Here is a 14,123-nt window from a genome sequence, read left to right as displayed (position 1 = left end):
ATAGCCAATCCGAGGAGCTAAAACCTTCGATCCAAGACAAAGAAGGATGGAGAGGACTTAAAAGAGAATTGAGATGACAATCACTTACTAGGAGAGGGGGAGGAGGAGGAGGGAGGGTGGTGACTTCGGAGTCGTGGAGATGAATCGCAAGGGTATTGCCCCCTTCCACACGAGCTGCTGAGCTTTGGGATTTCGATCGATTGGGGCTTCCTCTTTCCCAATTAGAGTTCCTTCGGATTGGGAAATTAGGGTTCCTCTTGAGGGTGTTTCGATTTTGGGGTCTTGATTCAGGAGGGACACAATCGGGTTCTCGAAGCCAATTTCATTTTATGTTCGACTCGAGTTGGTCGAGATTCGGGTTTTCTATTCAGGGCAAGGGTGCCACGTCATCATTTAATATACACGTGGAAGGAGTTGACGGTGTTAACTCCACGGTGGCAGATCGGTAACGGCAACGGACGAATAGGATCAACGCTGACACTTTTCCAAACCTTTAAAGACTTGATTTTTTGAAGTGAAACTTTTAGGACTCAGTGTCAAAAAATGCCAAATATTTAGGCCCAACAGTGTCATTTTCCCTATATTATTATATACAAGTTGCTGGAGGAGGAAAAAAAAAAAGAAGTTAGGAAGGGCCCCAGGTGGCCCCATTTTTCCCCAAGCAAACCCATTCCACCGCCTTCCACTTCATCTCATCTATTCTTTCTTCTTTTTCTTTTCCACTCTCTGCTCAATTTTGAGTTGTGAGAACTAAAGAAGAAACATAGCAACAGGGAGAGAGAGAGAGACGAGTGAGTGAATTCTAGATGAAGCAGAAAGAGAGAATGGTTAGGGAGGGAGAGAGCTACCGAGATAGGAAATCGTTACACAAGGAAGAGCTTAACCCTGCACTATGTTCGGGTATTGACTGATTTCAGGTATGTGTTATGAAATTTTCATTTTGTCCATTGGTCAATGCATGCAAATGGGACCAGATGGAGAGAGAGCGAAGGAGACGGACTTTAGCTGCAGCTCTAGGAAGAATCGTATGAAGAGGGAAGCAACGAATGAAGTAGGTCGGAAGCTAGGAAATAGGAAAGGCCATCTCAGATGTGAAGTTCAGCTTGTCTTGGATAATTGTCATTTTTTTTGGGTATGTATATCACTAAAATCACTTTCTTTGTGTCGTGTTGGTGAATTACCAACCGAAATTCCCTTTTCTTGTTTGAGGGATAGTCGATTTGAAGTTTATTTTCCTGTTAAATGGTACTTGAATGACCAGAGGAGGTTTAAACTGCCTGCAACCGACATCTACAAGTTCAGCTAGGTGTCCTTGAATGTATATATACGTGTGTATGCGTGTGTATTGTTCTCCGAGTGCTCTATCGACTTGCGGGCCATTTCTTCTGAAGGACTAGCTTGTATATGATTTTATTAAGGCACTACGTGGAAGGAATTAAAGGTTTTCGAGTGTTGATTAGTTAAGCATAGAGAACTGATTTTATATTTGGGTTTACTAATGGACTTTTTTCCTTGTTAATCAAGTTGCCTTATATTAGTGATGAAATGTCGAACCTCCTGCATTTGCTTGTTTGAAGTGATTGCCTATAAAAATATTTTTCAATGGAGGAGTTTGAGTAGTATTATTGGTGTTAGATTATGGCCAATATATCCATTTGGGTCTTGAACTTTGCTACTCGGTGTAAGAACAAATTTTCTTGAGAATATATACTAATGATTGTAATTTCTTCTTTTGTTGAGCTTCTTGTGTTTGATTTGGTATTCCTTCTTGTGAATTAATCGATAATAAATTACCTGAAGTACTAAATTGGGAAATGAATTGGTTAATTGGCTGGAGTTAGAAGTAATAGTTGAGTCAAGATTTTCTTTTGAGTGGAAAGCTAGGAAACATGGGAAATGCTCCTATGCTCCTATGGAGTTTATTGTCGATATATCAACTGATTTGCAAATTATTCTCGTTCATTTGCTTAGACAAATTTTGGGTAGAAAGCTATATAATTGATGATTTGAGAGAAACCAAAAGCTAGTCATTGATTTGATATCTTTCGTTCTTTGATTGTTTTCATTTTTGTTTTTCTTTCAGATAAATATGAGTTCATCCCTTGATGGTATAACTTAATTTAGAGTCAGTACCTTCAAGTTATACTTTCACTTTTTTTTTCTTTTCAAACAATATTGCTGGTTTTGTTGGATTTCTAAGTCTTGGTTACTATTTTCAGCTTCGGTAAATTTGTAATTTTTAATACAATAGATTATGGAATAGGGTTGGTTATTTGTTAAAGGAAAGCTAGTTGCTGCCCTGAGTTATCTTTGATTGTAATAACTTATTCATTGCTTATGATAAAATATTGAAGTTGGTTAATTCTCGATATTCTCAAGGGCAATTAAGTACGAATAAATTCCTCCTTTCGGGGCCAAATGCGACATGTTTTGTTATAAGGAATATATAAACAACATGAATATGCTTTATAAATTGTTTTCTTGTTATATTTATGATTTATAGGAGTTGTCGAGACCGAAAGCAAGCATCTTGAAGGCTCAATTTGGTGGACCAAACGTTGGGTGTTCTGTGATTACTTTATTCCCTTGTAAAATGATGTATTATAGTTATATAAATTATTTAAGAATAATATTATGATAGTTAGAGATTAGGAAATGGTCTTACTAGGTTATGTGAAAGGATTTGAGAGATATTACCCTTTTATATTTCATTTTGACTTGAGATATGCGGTGTGATTGTATATGTCGATTGTATATGACATATGTAATGGTAGTGTGATACCATTGTAATGTGATTTGGATTGTGCTTGTGTATACTAATATTGCTTGATTATAGCCATGGGACAACTGGACCCAGCGGAATAGAAAATAGGGTATGAATGGTCGCTGGACCCGGCGACATAGAAAATATGGCCTAAATGGCCGCTGGACCCAACATAATAGAAAATGGGACCTGAATGGCCGTTGGACCCGACGGAATAGGAAATGGAGCTTGAACGGCCGCTGGACCCGACGGAATAGAAAATGGGACATGAACGACCGCTGGACCCGGCGGAATAGAAAAAGGGTCACGGTACCGTTCTAACGTGTCGCAAGGAAATGCGACCCTATAGCTATATTGATTGGTTTTGTGGTATATTGTTTGTCTTGTTTGATTGCCGGAGATGTAATGATTGTTGAAATTGTTTGAGGTTGTTCTGTGAAAATCGTGTTGTTGCTGAAACTTGATCCGTCGAGTGATTGTGTAGTTATTTGCTATGGAACGCTAAATGAATGGATATTTGATGCTGATGTGATATTGGATATTAGAGAAATAGTTGGAAGAGTTGTATGTATTTATTAGTAGAATTTAAATTTAGTTACTATAATGGATATAATTATTATTATAGTTGTGTCTATATATACCGTAAATGTGTGAGTGAGCTAATAGTTGGATTGGATGTGATTGTATTATTTATTCGAATATTTGGTTGTTTGCAATTAAATATTTATTTAATAATAATTCATTTTGCTTTGAAATATAATACTTACTGAGATGCAGTTCATACTCTGCATATATTTTCAGATGAGCTAGGAGTTAGACTAGTAGCACATGAGAACTCTTTTGATATCGGAGATCAGCTTGGAGGATTAGGTAGGGACCTTAGTTATTTGATAGGTATTCTTTTTGTATAAAATGTATTGAATATATTACAACATGAAATTTTTGTTTTGTTTTGTTTTGTTTAGTAATGTGGTTGAGAAAAGAAAATTACTCTCTTTTGAGATGTATATTCATATTAGACCTTGTTGGATTGGTTTTATATTTTTGGGAGTCTATGGAAAGCTGATTTTAATATCGAGGAAATATAAGAAAAATTCAACTGAAATTTTGGGTCTTGACATTTAACCCCAATAAGATTCTAAGTAAATGAGTCAACCCCATTTTGAGATTTGACCTAAATAGCATTCTAAGTTATTCAGTCAACAAGCTCGGCGGAATGATCTTGTAATTACAATTGAACCACTTATTTTTATAAATTAGATTTCCCTCTAAGAAAAATACATTCCACATCTATCAACTTAAAATTTTATATTAAACATGTCTCTGCAATAAAATTGTCACTCGTGATCCATCATTAAGATAAAACTACTATTTTTATAAATTAGTTTTTCCTCTAAAACTCATCCACCCTTTTAACAGAACGAGTTTGGTGGGTTTCCCCACTCGGGGGACCCACACTTCTATTTGTTTTCTAATTTTCCTTCGGTAACTTGACCATAGTAAGCTTTTTTCCCCAGTATGCATCACTTGGTATTTGGAAAGTTCAATTCAATTAATTTAGGTTCAAACGAAGTCAGACCACTAAGTCCGTTGAGAATGACTTGGTACTCGGAATTTGAACAATATGATTAATCTAGGTTTGAGTGATGTCAGCACTCTAATGAAAACTCCCCCGATCATAGATTTTTTTAACGAGACTTGCACATGAGATCCTGCACACATTATATGTGTTTTTCTTGTACAAACATACATACATACATAGATAAATATATATATATATATATGTGTGTGTGTGTGTATAGAACGAAGGAAAATTAAAACTGGTCTATCCTTCCACCATGGCAAGTACTATAGGTTTTAAAACTGGTCCATTCTTTCACCGAGGCAAATAAGATGGGTATTTATACTTGCATATCTTTTTTTTCTCCATTTTTAGCTTTTTTTCATGTGTTTTTCTTACATACATACATATATATATATATATATATATATATATATACGACTCCGTCTCCGAGAAAAAAAAAGGTAAATAGAAACTGGTCCATCCTTCCACCATGGCAAGTAGGATAGGTTTTTATACTGTAGATCTTTCTTTTCTCTATTTTTACCTTCTTCTTTTTTTATATCTGTTTTTCGTTTGTGTATATATATATATATATATATATAGGTATGCACGGGTACCTGGTATATCCGGAACCGGTCGGAACCTACCCATTAGGGTAGGGTTCGTGTAGCTCGTATTGAAAATATGATAGGGTCCGAATAGAAAATCAGGAACCGGTGAAAATCGGTTTTGATTTCGGTTCCTGCCTACAGGATATCCATAACCGGAACCGGAACCGGTACTTGGAACCTGATATTAATAAAAAAAAAAGAGGAAAGAATAAAGTTACTATATTCTCTAATGAATCAGAACAATTTGAAGACTCTGAACAAATGCACTTCTCTGAGTTCTCTTCGTTCTCTTCTCTCGGTCTCTTCTCTCCATCTCTTCTCCAGCCGTCTCCGAGACTCTGACTTCTCTCTCTCTCGCCCTTTATTGCCAACCGTGACTCTTCAGAGGCTCTCCTCCGTCTTCGACTCTCTACCAAGGTAAAGTTCAATACTCTTCCAGCTATTCCCGATCCCTACAGCTCAGTCCTTGGCATTTGGTTCTGCAACCAACAATTCTAGATCCAGTGTTGTTGATTATTGCGAGGTGGTTACAACCGATTGCGATGAACTCGTAATCATTTGAGTAGAGAAAGGGGCTTCCTACCAAGCTTGGGGGCCCCCTACTGGTACTCTTGCTACTAGTACAATTTTCTGAATATACAATAGGAAGAATCACATTAACAGTACCATCGAGACTGATATTCTGGATTTCACGATAATCAATATATGGCAGTGTGATGTTGCGCAACTCCAAATCAATCTTTCCTAATATATATATATATAGTTGGCCTTCCATGCATACGATGTGTGTCAACTGACAGTCTGAGTTCCTGTTGCTGCTTCTTAGATTGTCCGTGTCAGTTTGGGGCTTCTATGAGGCTTTACTGCTCATGGAAGTATCAGTGGGGACTCCAATAGTCCACTAACACTCTTACTATATATCATTGTTATTACATAGTGTGTGACATGTAGTTAGCGTGTTTAGTCCGTAACTCTGTAAGTTTGTGGCTTATTTTTTGTTGTACTGAAGGCTGCTTTCTTCTCGTGTCAAACGCATTCATTGCTTTCCGGATACAAATATATATCACTTACCATCCTTTTTTCAATCTTTCAACTGCTAAACAGATACATTCTCTAGAACAGATAGCTGAGGAGTTAAAAGACCACTGCCAAATTCTATATAAAGGCCGTACGAAAAAAGATTGGTGCTAGTAAGATGGATTGATGAGACATATATTTTTTGTTATTGTGGATTAATCTAAATATATGTTGATATTTTATTTGGCGTGATTATTGATTATATATGTTACATTTTTTGTTTTATTTAGCAAGACAAAAAAAATTTATAGGTTCCAACAGAGTACCCGAAACCTGTGGTATAATACAGGTTTCAGATATGTTTCGATTCCAGGATTCAACAGGGTAGGATCCAGTTTCAAAATCTTGGAACCTGTCCTTTACGAGATAGTGTCTGGGTATCGTGAAAAGTATAGGGTACCTGGAATCGATCACCCATATATATATATATATATATAATGAAGGGTGTTTGAAATTCAATCGACTATATAACATGATAATGTCACCACCCTATAAATTCACAAGTCATATTATAATTCCACCACACATAAGTACAAGGTGTCCAATGGAATTGGGGAGTATTATCTTGCATAATATAGTATGTATTCTATACATGCACATTTCTCATCATTATTTTTGCTACTTTTCTGTTATTTTTAATTGTTTATTGAAGTATTTGCTCTCATTTTTATATACATGGGGGAGAATACATGCACACTATGCATGGGAATATAATATATTACTAAAGGAAAATATATCTAAGTAGTATTAAAAAAACTTATTGATTCGACGACCCATATAAAGGGTAACTTTAAATATTTTTTTTCTTGTGTTATCAAAATATGTGTCCTAAACTAATGTGGTGGTTAAGAGAGAGAGGCTTTTTTTTATTTTCCTTGGAAATTATTAATAAATTAATTATATATATTGTTTTCAGAGAGTTAATAAGATTTTTTAAACACACTAAGACTATTTTTGATAATTTTATGTAATACTTTTATTTTAACTAATATATAGATGTATGAAAGTAATTTTCAGCACCATATATTTTATTTAGTTTATTATAGTAAAGTTGAATTTTATATCATTTATTCTGCCATAAACTCTTCTATCGTTTTAAAAATTTTCACAAATATAACATAAAACTTTTAACATACGGAATGAAATATTCTATCCTAAAAATGCGTATTTATGTTTTATACCAATATGCTCTACATTTTTCAATTTTCCATCTATTCTATTGTTAATTTTCAAATTTTTTTTCTTTGTTGTAAATTTTTATTTTTTGTTATTTTTTTTATAATGATGTCAAGTTTTTCTCTTAAAATTGCTAATTTTTTTTTCTTGTAATCAATTTTTGGGTTTCCCATTTTTCTCATCACGAATCATATTGTAATTATGATTTATTTTGAAAATTTTTATAGCACTTGTATTCTATAAGTCCTGACATATCATAAGGTTTTTTTTCTTATTAAAAATATCGAATAAGTTCTTTTCGTATATTTTAATATACTTATGAATATTAGTGGAGCAAAATGACCTAATAAAATAGAATGTAACTTTCTAATGATTATAATAAATTCAGACAAAGCATAGAGAAATATTATTTTGTACACCGCAGAATATGTATTAATCAAAATACAACATCTAAAATTTATTAACAATTAAGAGTTCATAATTTTAATTTCATTACTTCATGTTAGATTATGCGTCATATCAAGTATTGTATAATTTACAATCATAGAATTATTGATCAAAAAAATATTTAATCCGCGGCAAAGCATGGTCACTGCCCTAGATGAAAATGAAAGCACATAATTTGATAGCGAAATTGAAATACGAATTCTCCCAACAAATATAACGGAGAGCATGGTGCAATATCCCAAGAAGACCACCGATTCAGTCATTCTTGAGCCGAGAGGCTAAGAAATGCACTACCACCTCGGAGTTGACCTCAATGATGCACTACCATTTCGAGACCGCATCGAATTGTCCATAATTCAGCTACTACTGAGAGGAATAGCCAAACTGCGTGATAGATCACCCGCTCCTGCCAGGTTCGAGTTGCCTCTTGAATCTCTATCTTTGTTCAATTTGATCCAACCCGTCGCCAATGGTCACCATTAGATCGATTTCCGTTCCTTCTTCCTCTATACACGGGACGCCCTTCTTTCGCCCAACCCTTATTGACACTGTTGGTAACTCGAAAAATTACCCCAGTAGAATCATAAGGCCAAGAAAACTACGGTTGTGTTTTTGGATCTAAAATTTCAACACTTTTTCAAGCTCTGAAATATTAAGCACTTACTAATAAAATTAGTGCTAAGAAAATAAGGTGATTTTGTTCGGTGAAGAGAAAAGTTTAGATACTAAAACGCTCGAGGATATTTTTTATTTCTGCAATAAACCTTCCTTTTCGTTTTTCACTTTGCCCCGATCCCGGCCGCCACAAGCCCATTTGACGTCACCGGCGACGTTAGGGGTCATTGACCTCACTTGGGCCTCAGGGGGTTTGGGATTGGCCGGGATTCGAGCCATCACCATCGTGAATCGTTCCCCACCCCCTCGGCGCCCTGATCTCGGCCACTACCACTCCATTTGAAGCCACCGGCGACGTCAAGGGTCACCGACCTCAGTTGGGCCCTGGGGTGTTTGGGGTTGGCCGGGATTCGAGCCACCACTATCGTGAATTGTCCCTCCTCACCCCCCTTCTCTCTCTCTCACTACTAATCCCTTTCGATTGGCGGCGAAAATTCCGTCACTAATTTTAGCAAGGGAGTAGCGGCGGATTATCCCTCGCTAAATAGCGGCAGATTTAGCGAGAGTTTTCAGCCACTAACAGCGGTGGAATAGCCAAAGAAATTTCATCGCTAAATTTTGTGGCGGAAATTTCCACTGTTATTCCGTTGTTGAATTTAGCAAGGAAATTTTTAGTGGCGGAATTTTTCCATTGTTACATAGGTTTAGCGGCGGATTTGCCGACGGATTTGTCCCTCGCTAAATTAGGGGGTTTTTTTAGTAGTGTCTCTTCGATTCGTTGAGTTAAGTCATTTATTTTAGTGTTTATCAAACAAATTGAATGCAATCCGTTTACTTAAATCTTGTTGACTTAAAGGTCGCACGTATACTTAAATGGACTATTCATAACTCTTTATTAGTTATTTAAGATATAATTTTTTGTATTAGACTTGGATTTCCTTTATAGCCGAAAAAAAACTGAATACAATTAACTGGTGATAATTTAATATTAGCACTTAATTTATGTTATCAAATACAGCGTAAGGCTGAAATAATGATTTATTTCTCCACGTCCCAAAAAGAGTATGCTCCTTAATATCCAATTCTTTTTCGATAAAGCAAGTGTTCTTTGTTGAGTTTTTAAATCAGTAAGATCCAGCTGAAATACTATTTTGAAGTGATCTGTTTTGCAATAGATTCAATATCTAACTATGAAATAATCGGGGAGCTTAATTAGTAAATTTGCATCTTAAAAAATAGAAAAATTTAAATTTAAATACTAAATTTATGTAATTTCATCAAATAATTAATAGACCTTGCATTAGACATTGGAGTCCCCGGATTCAATTCTATTGTGAACATAGAAAACAATTGGCACAGCTTTATTCATTAGTGCCTTGATTCAATTTGAATTTAAATTCATGAATGTCAAATGGTGCACGCCGAAAAAAGCAAAAAAGCATATTTTAAGGAAGATAAAATCCACATTTTCAGCTGAAATTTTTGTTAAAGAATATATGCAATTTGCTTACGAGTACAATCTTGAATTGCAACAATACTGTGGGCTGCACAGCCGACCTCATCTCCAAGAAATGGAGTCCCGGGTGATGATCATATAAGCACAGTCAAACTTGTGACTGCTCTTCGAGGGATGCAACTCTTCGAATTCGCTGGAGGCACTCAGAGGAGTTGTGACCGTTGTTTGCATCGCATCATTGCGTCGTATGGTGTCGGAGGTGGCCCCGGCCAATCCAGGCCCCGGGAAAAACGTTACCAATGCCCAAGATGAACCAGTTGTGTGATCGAAACCCCGCAAGAATGTAATGCTCTCGTGGACAGGCGGAGCCCATACAACATATTGTCCGGTCAGAAATGCCGTAAATTATGACGGGCCCGGGTTGTACTTGTTGGGCCTTAGTTGAATTATTAGATCCAACTGTTTTTCTTAATTTTATTCTTATTATATTATTATTCGAGACCAATCAAATAAGATCCAAAATTTCCTCCTTTCTAGAAGGTTCAATCATCATCAATCGGACGACTAAACCCAAATCATAAACCTGCAAGTTTCGGATCAGAACAGTTATCTATGTAGTCTCTCTGAATTGATATCTTAATTAAGAGATCTTACGCGCTTGATTCGTATCGTGTGGTAGTTGAGAGAAGGCATTTCTAGATATTTCGATTCAATCATAAAGAGTATTGGTAGAGTCAAATTAAGTATGCATGCGGGGGTTCCGTCTGCTGCATACATCCGCCAAATGGTCAAATTGTAAGAAAATTCTCAAACAGCAACAGCTTCATTGCCAGGAGAGTTGGTCTCCATCTGTTGTTGTTGTTGTTGTTCATTAGGACCACAAATGGACCCTACCCTTCAATTAATCATGTAGAGGAAGGTGTCATATAAATGTTATATATGTTATTATATTGACTTGGGAAAGAGAGAGTTCCATTAACAAAATTAGGGAGCTCTTCTTCTAATTGTCCGAGGTCTTGAGACCAGAGAAAAAAAAAACGTTTTAATTAAAATTTTTATTTTTAATTCTTGAAATTTTCCAACCTGCGTAGAATTCTCCGAATGAGTGCTGTGGTATTGGTATTGATATTCCAATTGCATGCATGATGGCCTGAATGAAGACCAAGTACCAAAGGCTGTGGCCGGTCAAATGCTCTGCAAATTCCCTTGGAATGTGGAGCCTATTCCATCGGTGTCCTCAAAGGAAAATCCGTCTTAAAAGAATCCAATAAGTAATTTATATGACGTGTCACGGCTGAAAAACTGCGTTATCGATTGACGGACTTGATTTGCAATAAAACGATTACCGATGCCCAGTAGTGATTGGTTTTAACCGCTAAATATATGTAAAACAGGCTTATGTAACATATGGTCTTAGCATTATATGCTTTGAAACTAAATTCGCCAATGCATTTTAGATATCTCCCGGGTAAATCACAATTGATACGCACGATTCGCTCGAGTACATAGCGACATCCAGCTCGAGCGGATGGGTTATGGAATGCATGTTGCGTGTTAGATTGATATAATTAGATAGCATGAATGACATATAGATTGGAGATTATTAGGTAAGATTGCTGGCGATGACTAGAAAAAAACATGGGGCTAAGAAATTAAATACTTGGTGTACGAAGGAAAAGGGCTTCTGTGGCCTAATTTTTTTTTTTGTCTAATTTTTTCTGGTTAACATCAATTTTTAAGGTGTAATTCGTGATCGGAATTTATGGGGCTTCTAGGAGGAGGAAGGGAGGAGTCAATTTTATCCGAAAAGTCTCAGCCGTGATTAGATTGCTATCTTGAAGGATATGTGTGTATGTATATATTATATATTCTGTAGGATGCTCCATCCCTTTCAGTCTACGTCTCCCAAAATCAAATGACACGAAGACTATATTGGCAGTGTAATTATAGACCACTATAATTACAAGTTATAATTACAAGTTTTTACACATGATGTGAGGTGGAAAGATGACTCCATATATAAATATTTTGACGCCATTTTTACAAAAATCTTCTCTCTTGATTAACTTTAATATTTTTTTATATTCATATTCTCGGGGGCTGTATGAAGATTGTTTTAGCCGTATATAACAACTAGCCTCATGTTCGATGCATTGACATTATATCTGATGCATTGCACAAATTTATTTTCATATAGTCGCATTGTATACAGTACATAATACAAATATAAAAGAAAATAAATAGTTTTTATAAAGTTTAAAATAGATATATATGACTAAATGAAATCATTGAATCATTTTAATTTTCTTATAGCTAACATTTAAACCCTTTGCCATTTTTCTTACTGGAAAAAAATCTTCTGCGTTTTATAACTTGTTAAAGAAAACATTTTCTTTTGCTTTCAAAGATAATATCCAAAAGAAAACATGTAAATATTTTAAATTTAACTGCACAAATGTTTTCTTCCGTGTCCAACGAAGGTCCTTTAGCCTTCTTTGACCTTTTCTTAGTTAATTCGTAATGTGTCTGCTGAGAGTTACTGTCCTATATTGAAAAGATAAAATAGAAAATTGCGAGCATATTAGATGCTTGGATTTTGAGTCAATTCGAAATTTTGTTGGCTATGAGTCAGTCACTTGTGAGTTTACAATGAAAATTGATTGATATCGTATCAGAACAAATGACATATTTGTGTAAACTCATATCAAGCTAGGTTTAATATTTATTTGTTAGAGGTAACGAGAATGCATCTATGATGGCACGAGTGTGGACATCTTGATTTATAGTTTCAAGCGCAGACGAGGAGGCCCATTGCGGAAGGGTTTTCTGACCAGCTCCATCTCCCATTTATAAGATTGCCAGTTAAGTAATATATAACTGTTCACCAAAAAATAAGACATATAACTACCTGATTTATTATACAAAGAAAAAGGATCGAAGATGCTAATAGCTCACCAAATATGGAAAACATTCTATGTAAATAAGGTTTTCTAATTCGAGTAATTAACTTGGTGTACTCAACACACATGTAAACTATTTATTTTATTTATTCAGTGAAAAAGAAAGTTTCATAGTCTATATGTACAAGATCGACAGATAAAAGTTTAGGCTATTAATATTAGACAAGCTCGTTTTAATTTTGTCTTTAAGGACAATATTGTTGTCTAAAAGTTACAGATGGAAAAAAAAAGAATAATCCATTCATTTTATTTCATAAGTCATTTCCTGCGAAATTCACTGTTGATCAGTTAATAATTTTTTTAGCCTTAATCACTTAACAAATTAAGTTTATTAATTTGGACTCTTAACACTTGATGTACGGTTAAAAGGTCAAATTGATGAGCCAGTTAGCACATAAATTAAATTATGTCCTTGAAAGTTTGCGTAGAGCATAACAAGTCAATCCTTAGATAGTAGCTCGCTGTAAAAGATTGATTGTGGTTTACATGTTTAATTAATCTCTATGTTAATCTAATAAGTAAGGATGATAAATAGTGAAGATGCGTGCGAAGCGCTGCCAATTTAACTCAGAAGTCAAAAAGAAGAACAAACAAAAAATCCCGAAAAGCCTAGTGGTGTCTAATCATATACGTGGACACATATATAGTATAAAATTTACATTTACTCGACGAAGTTAGGTGAGTCTTGTTTCTGTTAATTAATAATTATATTATGTTAGTTTCCCTCTAATTGCTTTTAGAAAATAAAAATTCATAAGCACCTCAATTTTACAAAAAAAATAAAATAAAAAAGTCTTCCAGGTTGACATAGCTGTCGTCAAAGAATTTTCCGACAATTTTTTCCCAACAATAAGTATAATATATATGCATTTCATTTCCTTATAAAAAAAAATTTAGTTATAATGAAGAAGCCATGTTAATTACGTGTGATTTAAGAGAGGGGATTATATTTTCTCATTAAAAAAAAATCCAAATATAGCATAGTGGCGGACGCCAATACTGAGTAACGAAGAAGTTCCAAATGTAATGTTTAGTAGAATTATCTATGCTCGTTTATTATTTATTAGGATTACGACTTTATTGTGCTCAACTCATGAATTTCCCTTGTAAGAGAAAATAAAAAATTACAAGATGGTGGAATCCTTTATATGAATTTTTTTAATAAAACAATTGATACTTATGAATCTAAATGATAAAATGATAATTGTAAATTACACTGGTGGTCCAAAAAGTTTTAATAATGTATCAAATTGGTCCAAAAAGTTTTTTTTGCAACTTGATGGTACAAAATGTTTCAAAAGTGTAACATGATAGTACAAACCGTCATCTCTCCATTGACGCCGTCATCTCGCCATTGACATGGGTGGACCTTTAAGTTAATTAAAGAAACATTTTGTATCATTATGTTACATCTGTAAAACATTTTGGACCATTAAGTGACAATTTTAAAAGA

This window comes from Punica granatum, chromosome 3 (genome assembly GCF_007655135.1).
Source record: "Punica granatum isolate Tunisia-2019 chromosome 3, ASM765513v2, whole genome shotgun sequence".
Classification (NCBI taxonomy): domain Eukaryota; kingdom Viridiplantae; phylum Streptophyta; class Magnoliopsida; order Myrtales; family Lythraceae; genus Punica; species Punica granatum.
The sequence above is the reverse complement of the archived record's forward strand: the minus strand, read 5'-3'. Positions refer to the sequence as shown.